Source organism: Rhipicephalus microplus, chromosome 6, assembly GCF_043290135.1.
Source record: "Rhipicephalus microplus isolate Deutch F79 chromosome 6, USDA_Rmic, whole genome shotgun sequence".
NCBI lineage: Eukaryota > Metazoa > Arthropoda > Arachnida > Ixodida > Ixodidae > Rhipicephalus > Rhipicephalus microplus.
Window position 1 is genome coordinate 184,461,717 of NC_134705.1, and position 9,239 is coordinate 184,470,955.

Here is a 9,239-nt window from a genome sequence, read left to right on the forward strand (position 1 = left end):
ATCTATCTATCTATCTATCTATCTATCTATCTATCTATCCGCCTACGGCTTTTAGCTCTCCTGGCCGTTTCGATAATGGTATCGATACCAAACTTGGTATGACATATCGTGACTGTATGTAGAACGTATATGACAAGTCATAACATGAAAATCATGACATGTATGTCACGAATGTCATAATTTACATTTCACAGTCCTTCAGCTCTTGCGGTCATTTCGTTCCCTTGGAATGTTGCAAAACTGGTATGGTAGGACATGATTATGTCATGTCATACATGAGTATGACCCTAACATGACAATCATTGCATGCGCGTCATGTAACAACATGACAACACGCCACACTCATGATTCGCTCGCGGCTGTTTCGCTAGCTTCACATATGCCAAACTTGGTATTACGTGACGCCAATGGATGACGAAGGTATGTTAACTGGTGCAAACATAATAATCATGAGATGCGTGTCATATGAGAATATGACTACATGCCACAGTCAAGGCGCCAACAGATTTTGACATGACGCGGTACGCGTGCTCGCCGGCGTTCATTTCGTCGCCGCACGCCGGCGTTGCCATGCCAGGCGCCGGTCCTGCCACATACTCGCAGGCGCACTGCGCTGCGCTGCTTTGACGCACTCGTGTTTCAGCGCGTCCGGCGTCACTACGTCATGAAAATAGGGAGACGTAGTGTTGTCTGGGTGAAGCCTCGGCATTGAGTAATGTTACTTTATGGCATCGGCGCGAAATGGAGCAAGTCGCTTTATGCGCCGGTCGCCGTCGGGCCGCGCCAACGGACGCTATTGTCGCGCCTGGCGTCAGACTATAGAGTGCTCGCGTTTTGCTAACGTAGCGTCGCTGTGCCCAACGTGCGCGCGCGTCAACGCTACATTGGAGTATAATGGGCACTTCATGATGCGCTCGCGGCCGTTTTGCTAGCTCCACATATACCAAACTTGGTGTTACGTGACGTCAATGGATGACGAAATATATGACTCGTGCAAACATGATAATCCTGACACGCATGCCATTTAAGAACATGACAATATACCACGCTCATAGCGTACTTGCGGCCGTTTCGCTAGCTCTACATATACTAAATTTGGTATCGCGTGACTGCTGTGTTCGGGCTGGCTGGTCCCGACGAAGCAGAAGAAGAAGAAGGCGGCCGACGGAGACGTACGCGGCCGGCGGGGACACCGACCAGCCCGAACACGCGGGTTGGCACCAAGCGCCGAAAGAAAGCACAACAACCGCACTCCACGGTTACCTAACACACACTGTCTTTATTTTACAGTCGCCTTGAAATCCTAGATGCCAGAGCGGCACCCCCTGGCATCCTCACATGTCAATCCGAAACCCAGAACACAACAGTGACGTGACTAGATGACGCAGGCAAACGACACATCCATGATAATGATGACATGGAAGTCATGTATGGCATCATTTACCTCCACCTCGTAATGTTGTGCTGATTTTAAAGAGACATATCAACATTTCTCATTCGTGCTTCGCATACCATCGATTTGCACTGTAATTGTGATCTGGCAATTTTTTTTCTACACGCATTCATCAAGTGTGAGGCACACGGGACAGCCTAATGCTCTCCCATAGTAGAATACCAAGTACTCTAAATTGTGTAACACTTTTCTTAAACACACACAGCGCGAGCAGTCATTTTTTACTATGAGACGCTGCCTGCGTGGGCTTTGCGTGCAGATAGAGGAGGAGGGTAGTAATAGTTTTGCGGATCCGATTCTTGTTGGAAAGGTACGAGACGCGAGCATGCGCAGTGGGAATATGGATGGCATAAAGTAGCATAGTAAGCATGTTACTCTAAGTGGACGGTGCCACCGCCAAAAGGCGATGTCGTGCGGCTAAGAAATCTTCCACACATGATCCAAAAGCTGCTGCTCCCGCTACGCAATTGTTCGCTGGCCGCCTTGTAGACACTAGATTGCACTTTAGGAATCCAGTCAAAGGCGTCTTACTTGGCTTTCTCTTTACATTGAAGGCAACGGTTCTCCTCATTCAATAAATAAGAATATTAGAGACGAAATAACAAATAAGCTTTCCCAAAGCACACCCGATTGCGCAACATTACCGCGATATCCCCATCACTCAGCGTTGCATTCACTCGAATTCCCCCCGTGGGAAGATGCGGGCGGAAATTTTTAGATGCGAAGCAGCTCTTTGAAGCCTTTGTGAGGCTGTCCCAACCCCCCGAGCGTCCGTACGAACGCGCCGCATGCGCTCACCTTGTCGTAGGTGCTGGTGCGGTGTTAAGTAGGTCACGGCGCAGCTGTGCGTTGACGTCACGCTCCCCTCGCAGCACGCGCGATGTCATTCTATTCCTCGCCAGCTGCGCCCTTTCCGCAGCGCCCGCAGCTGCCGCTTCGAGCGTTTGTCCGCAACACCTGCCGCTTGTGCCGCTCGCTACACTACCACTAGTGCCGCTCGCTACACCACCGACTCGCAATAAGCCTGATGCACGCTTAATGCACGCATTGAAAGATGTTTCTACGTGACACCTCTCTCCACCTTTACCCTATTCACCTTTTCATAAACGCCTCCCTGGGCGCCGCCATAGCCCTCCTTGGTCTGTGCAAATTGGCGTGTCTTCTCGAAAATGCACTGGCAACGCTGCGCCCTTAGCCTTTGTACTCCCGCGCACAGCCCATCATGGCGGTGTTTTTTAGGGGCGAAGCTCCTTAGGGCGTGGGCTGTGCGTCCCCTGTAGCCTGTATGTAGCCACCTCTAGTTTAGTTCTTGCAGTGTTCACTAGATGGCGGTACCGTCCCCTGTATGTAGCCACCTCTAGTTTAGCTCTTGCAGTGTTCACTAGATGGCGGTACCGTCTCCTGTATGTAGCCACCTCTCGTTTAGTTCTTGTAGTGTTTACTAGATGGTGGTACTTGTAGCTGATGATGAAAAGATGCAAGCTGTTATAAACTAGAAAGCGGTACTTGTAGTTGATGAAAGACGCGAGATTTTATAAAATAGGAATGATGTCACATATGGCGCGTGTCATTGGTTGAAGGCAATCGTTCGATTTAGTGCGGCGACGTACGCTAGGGGGAGCGATGTAATAAAATCGAGTGGGCAAAATGTACAGAGGATTTATGGTTTACCAGGTTTACCTCCGGAGCTTCGCCCACTCATCATCATTCACTTCGTGGATATGGCGGAATTTTTTCCTTCCTTGGAAAAGGTGCATACACCTCTCGCAACGCTAGAGCGCACAAGGAGTTGTGACACTCTTTCCGCTTGTTTGTTTGTTCTGGAGATGACGTCGGAAGTTAATGCTCCTTCGCCAAAGCAATCGGGCCTAACCTAGCCATGGCCACCGTTGCGAGGGTTAGCGAAGCCGGTCGCTTTCGCGAGTGGTGACGTCGTGCCTGCAACACCGCCAGGGTGCGAACCAGGGAAGCCGAACGCAAGAGTTGGCAACACTGCTGCTTCGCATCACATCAGGGTTCTCTTTGGCAAGATGGTGTGATTTTTTCCACTCCCCCCCTTCTTGCCCATTGGTTGCTGAACCTTACGTAATGGTGGATGACTTTGCGCTCTTCCATAGTAGAGTACCAAGTACTCCAAATCGTTGAACTCATTTTCTATACACATGATGATAATAATGACTGGGATGGCTCTCCCATAGGAGAGTATAGAGTACTTTAAGTCGTTGAACATTTTTTCGAAAAGACATTTTTGCTAAACACACTTCCAGTTCTAATGGGGCAGTTTATTGCGTGTTACCTTATTGCGCACTGCTTAATATACGAACACTTGAGGTAAACTAGACGGACACAAGCAGTGCGCAATAAGGTAACAATGAATAGCTGCCAACTCACTTAAGCAAGTACCCTTATAAGCTCATTGCTCTCCCATAGTAGAGTTCATCGTGCTCTAAATAGTCAAACATTTTTTCTAAACACGCTAACCTACAGCTCAGTTAACTGGAAGGACACTATGACGACAGTAAACGACGTGGACTGTATTTAGTGCCAACTGCTTACAGCACAGGCTGCACGTGAAAAATCATCGTTATTTTGGGTCACGCAGCAAGTCACCAGTTAGTTTAGCGAATAACAATATCAACATTTAGGTGGTTTTCACAAGTGATCTGACAAAGGACGTATTTCCTTTTAACTAAATCATTCCTATTTGCATTTGCAGTACCCAAGCGTATTACATCAATAGTTCTGACAATCTCGTTCTTACTGATGGAGCATGCTTACAGTCGGTGTGAAAGCCAAGATAATCCTTTGCTTGTTACTTTTGAGATCACCGCGTTTGGTACGTGGTTTCTTTTGACAGGATATTTCGCGTGTTAGCGTTTATGTTGCTGAGAAAGGTCCTGTTGACTTGCTTTTGGGAAGACGTTTTGGTATACATTGGAGCCACACTATCAGTGACCACCTGTGCAGCTTTTTTTATAATTAGCGTCCTTAATTGAGGTGGTCCACCTCAGTGCGGAGCAATCACGATGAGGAAAGGGGAGGGGGTAATTACGGTTAGCCTTTTCGTTTAACTTATTGTGGCTGTGGTTTAAGGAAACTGAGGTTTGCCGTAACTCATGTTTAGCATGCCCATGCAACAAGGGTATTACTAGTAAAATACAGTAGTAGAGATAATAGGCACGTTTGTAAAGGCTTCAGAGTATGTCGCGGTGACGCAGCGCCTAGCATGTCCGGCATCTGTAGTCGTGGATCCTGAGGTCATAGGTTCGACTCTCGTCGACTGAACTTTTTGAGTTCTGATCCTGTGTATTTCTTTGACGTCATTTCCGTGACTAATACATCTGTGAAGTATTGGTGCAACTCGGCATAGAACACTTTCGTGTTAAAAGAAGAAACAATACACCGTTGGCCGTAGAGCAGCGCACTAGTCATAGCTTGTCAGACAGTTCCTCTTCTTTAGGCAGGATGATATGCGCTCGTATTACAGAGCAGCTATTAGCGAAAGATTTGTACTTGCAAATAAGCGGCTTCTGCTCGTCTCTCGCTCTCTCACCATTGCTCTTCTCTGTATTTGCGGATTATCTGCGTCTTCGGGCACCCATGGATTGCCTATAGACATACTCACGCAACTATTGTATGTTCGTTTTCAAGACGAGGAGAGATCAAAGGGGTGTTTTATTTCCCAGGAGTGAATGAAAAATACACAACAAATGCGCAAATAAGAGTATACTGGAAAATACAGTTAGCTTTATTGTTCCAATTCTAGTATATTCTTCAAGAAGTGCCTTTATGCTCAACAAGACATAATCAACACGAGAGAGATCGTGGACTTGCTTACACTACAAAAAAATTGTGACATTTTTTTTTCTCATTTAGTGTTAGTTTTCTTGTTCGTGTTATTCTTTTACTACTGTTGTTATTCGTCATCTTCGCATTTCACATCACATTTTAGAGGGTGGTAAATAGGAGTGAACATAAAGAGAACAAACCGCTTGACCCTTCGTTTAGCCACCAGGGTCGTTCGAGAGAGAGCACAATTCTTTCTTTTGATCCTGGACCATCAATAATCTTTTTGTTCGGCTGGTAGCTTCCATCCCTCTCTCTGTTACCACCATATGTTCCTATAGCATGCTCCTACAATCAGACGCTAAACCTAATAGCAGGACTGATGGCAGAACCTCTTCTTTGTACAAGTGTTCATGTTTCCATTATACCTTCAAGGTGGTGAGTGAAAGCCTCGGCCATTCATTTGTGAATGACTACTGACTGACGTTATTAGTGCAGCCGTCTTAGGCACGTTCCTGATCACACCCAGAAATTGACCGCCGGTGTCAACATGGGTGATGCAAACAACTATGACATGATGAAATTACCATATGATGCCGCTATGACGCCATAGATATCCACAATTTGGGACCTCATCACAATGTCACTATGGTGTCACACAAGAATGTCCCTCGATGAAGTCATCACAAGACATCGCCTTTTGGGAAAAGGTGGCTCAATCACGGAGCTAGTGGCAAGAGCACGTTAGGCACCGAAAGTTTCTTTTTAGGGGGGGGGGGGGCATACGCGCACGCGCGGTTTCCCTACAGGTGAAGAAGGGGGGAACGCTCGTCGCAGAGCCCCCTCCCCCTATTATGTCAATGTACTCGGCTGGCTTTGCGCCCTCTCTTCTCGGCCTCTGCCTCCCCCCCCCCAAGCACGCGCATAGGGGGGGGGGGCGGGAAGAGGAAGGATCGACACATCTGCCGAGAGGAAAAAGATGGCCTTTGCTTTCGAGTTGTCAGCAGCTTATGCTTAAAGGAACACTGAAGAGAAACAACGACTTGGTTTAGATTGATAAACATCGCTCTGACAACTCTAATACCACACGTTTCAGTGTCATAGGTTCATTATTAGCGAATGAAGTCAGTGTTGAAGTTTCATTTTTAAATTTTGCGCCAACACATCTTTGCGTGACCTAAGTTATTTCAAATTGTATCTTTGGTAATTTCGCGATATTGGCTCGATGTAAATCTCTGAAACATCATGTGCCACGTCTCAGCGTTAGCGCTGAGGCACACCCTAACGGAAACGTAAATGTTTTTCAATGTACTAAAACTCGGTAATATCGAGGATATAAAGCGGAATACTGGTATGTGTACACAACAATGCATACGTGTAACGTTTCTACGTCATTTTTTACACTACTAACAAACAAATGTATTCTGAGCCATCGACCTATCATAAGTACCCAGTTATCGAAGCATGACGGTCAAGCTATCGTTCCGGAGCGTCCTTATAAACTATTAAGGACTGTATAAATTATCACTTCAAAGTTCTACATGGGCAACTGTTTCATGCTTTCCAAAAAAAAAAAAGAGCCAGAAGTGCATGGGATTGCAAAGAGCAGCTGTTATGTCTCAATAGAATAAAACCTAACGTACATTGAAAGTTCAAACGTTTGTAGCGATCGGCATGTATGATTGACTTTTCTAAGTGCTAAAACTGTAGACACAGCGAGACAAAGGTCGTGGCTGCTCGAAGACAAATGTCTGACCTGGCTTTAGAAAATAAACATTCGTCGTGGAGCAACGACGTTCCAGGATGAATGCTCATTTTCCAAAGGCAGGTCAGACATTTGTCTTCGTCGGCCTCTTGGATGATCGGCCAAGAGGCCAGTCACGACATATGTGAACAGCAGTATCATCGTACACGTCCGCACTTCCATTTACCCTCCCTTTTTTCTAGTACAAGATACAGCAGGATGTACCGAAGAGCAAGAAAGTTACTGACCATGAGAAGATCGCTGAAACTGGAGACGCCTCCCGCAGACAACCCCACAAAGTGCGCTGAGAAGAAATCCCTGTTTCTGCTGTCGCAACAAATTTCGTGACCTTTACTCCGAGATGCAGATGGCCCGTGCTTGCGCGACTGAGAAAAAAAAATAAAGACAGCGAAACAAAGCCAGCGTGAAACGTAATTCTCGGCGGTAATAGAGTGTGCGTACGCTGCTAAGGTCCCGCTAAGGAACCCCACTGATCAAAGCCTTCCTCCATTTGCCAAAGCACAATGCCTTAAACGTCAGTGAAGTTTGTTGCCGTTTGATTTAGATGGACCGAGGAAGTAAGAAATGGACAGGGTCACGTGGAAAATGACTCCGTCGATGCTTCTTTGGCTTCGCCTTTAACGGGAAAATGTAAGTTAAGGGGCAGGACCTGTCGTTACTCTGGTGGTATCTATTTCAAGGAAGCATTTGAACGGATACTCAGCGGTGCAAAGAGGAGGGAAAGGCCAGAGTATCGCTTACAAAATGAAACGCTCGGGGTGGGCAGCAAGTTGTACGCCGTTTTTCTCGGCTGCTGGACGTCAGTGTAGATCGAATTGCGAAGGCAGTTTCATTGCCTTTCCTTCTTTCATTAGGGACGCCGCGTAATTGGAGTAAAAGCGATGGGCGTCCATTGTGCAACTGATTCAGCGCTGCCATTTCGGCTTGCAATGTTGCAGGACAGACTTCGGTCGAGGTGAAAAGGAAATGAGAAAGGTACCGTTTATCTCACGTGTAAACGTCTTTTTAACATATCTGTATTATAACTATTTCATACGCTAATCAGTATGTAATTGATTGATTAATCAACCTATAAATGATTCCATCCAATAGCTCTATCAAATATGAGCCCAAGATGCGGCATTCACGTGACGCAAGTGAATTCGTAGCAGTGATGCTACGGTTGCATATTTCACCAAGGTTGCTATTTAGGCCTGTTGGTTTGCCGTTAGTGGATATAATGTTGTGCATAAATGACCCTGTGTGTTACAACGTGTCTTCTTGTGTCCATGTGTCTTATGCACCATGTTACATTCATTGGTTGTATATTTTTGATTAAAAAGCCAAGGTGATTATTTGGCAAAGGGGGGGGGGGGGTGCTGCGGCGAAATTTGCTGTTAACAAGCATCATAACTATCAGCGGAAGAAAGCACAAGAACGAGAAAGAAACATAGAGAAGCGTGCCCTTGTCCTGAATAATGTGAGTGGTTGACGCCCCAAAACCACGATATGATTATGAGAAACATTGTTAGGGAAGAGCTCCGGAAATTTTGACCATCTTGTGTTTTTTTAAAACACACTGACATTGCAGTGTACATGGGCATTACACTTCGTTTCTATCGAAATGCGACTTCCACAGCCGGAATCGAACCCGCCGACCTTCGTGTCAACAGCCGAGCACATTAACCTCTGCTCCACCACGGCGGACACGTCCTCCTCCTTTCTTGTCCTGTCAATCACTATAACAGACCACTAACTTGTCCAAAGATTTGCACTCTTGGTATTAGCCCAGTGGAGATCCCTGGACATGCCCATTGCTTAGACTGACCTTATTCACGATGCCAGGTGTGCACACTAACGACGAACATCATGCAAGAAGCGATGCAACTAAACGTGGACGGGTCTTAGAGATGCACCACGACAGCCCGTGCACTCGACAGGTAGCATTCGTCCAGCGTAAACGGCCGCCCTTGTTAGAAGGGAAAGGAGAGAAATACCAACCTCCTCAACTTCACGGAGCACAGACATGCAAAGAATCTGGACGTTCCTGCCGCGCTGGCAAACAAGCGGTAATAAATAGAGCGCTGGTCACCAGGGCCTCGCCGTTTCTTGAAAGCGCAGCTGCACGAAAAGAAAAACATAGCTCGCTTGAAGTTGCGAACGAAATAAAGAGCGGGCCTAAGTGATGCAACTATCTTGCTGCACTTTCGAAAAGAATGTGTTTGTTTGCTCGTTCGTTTATTTGTGAGGCAACGA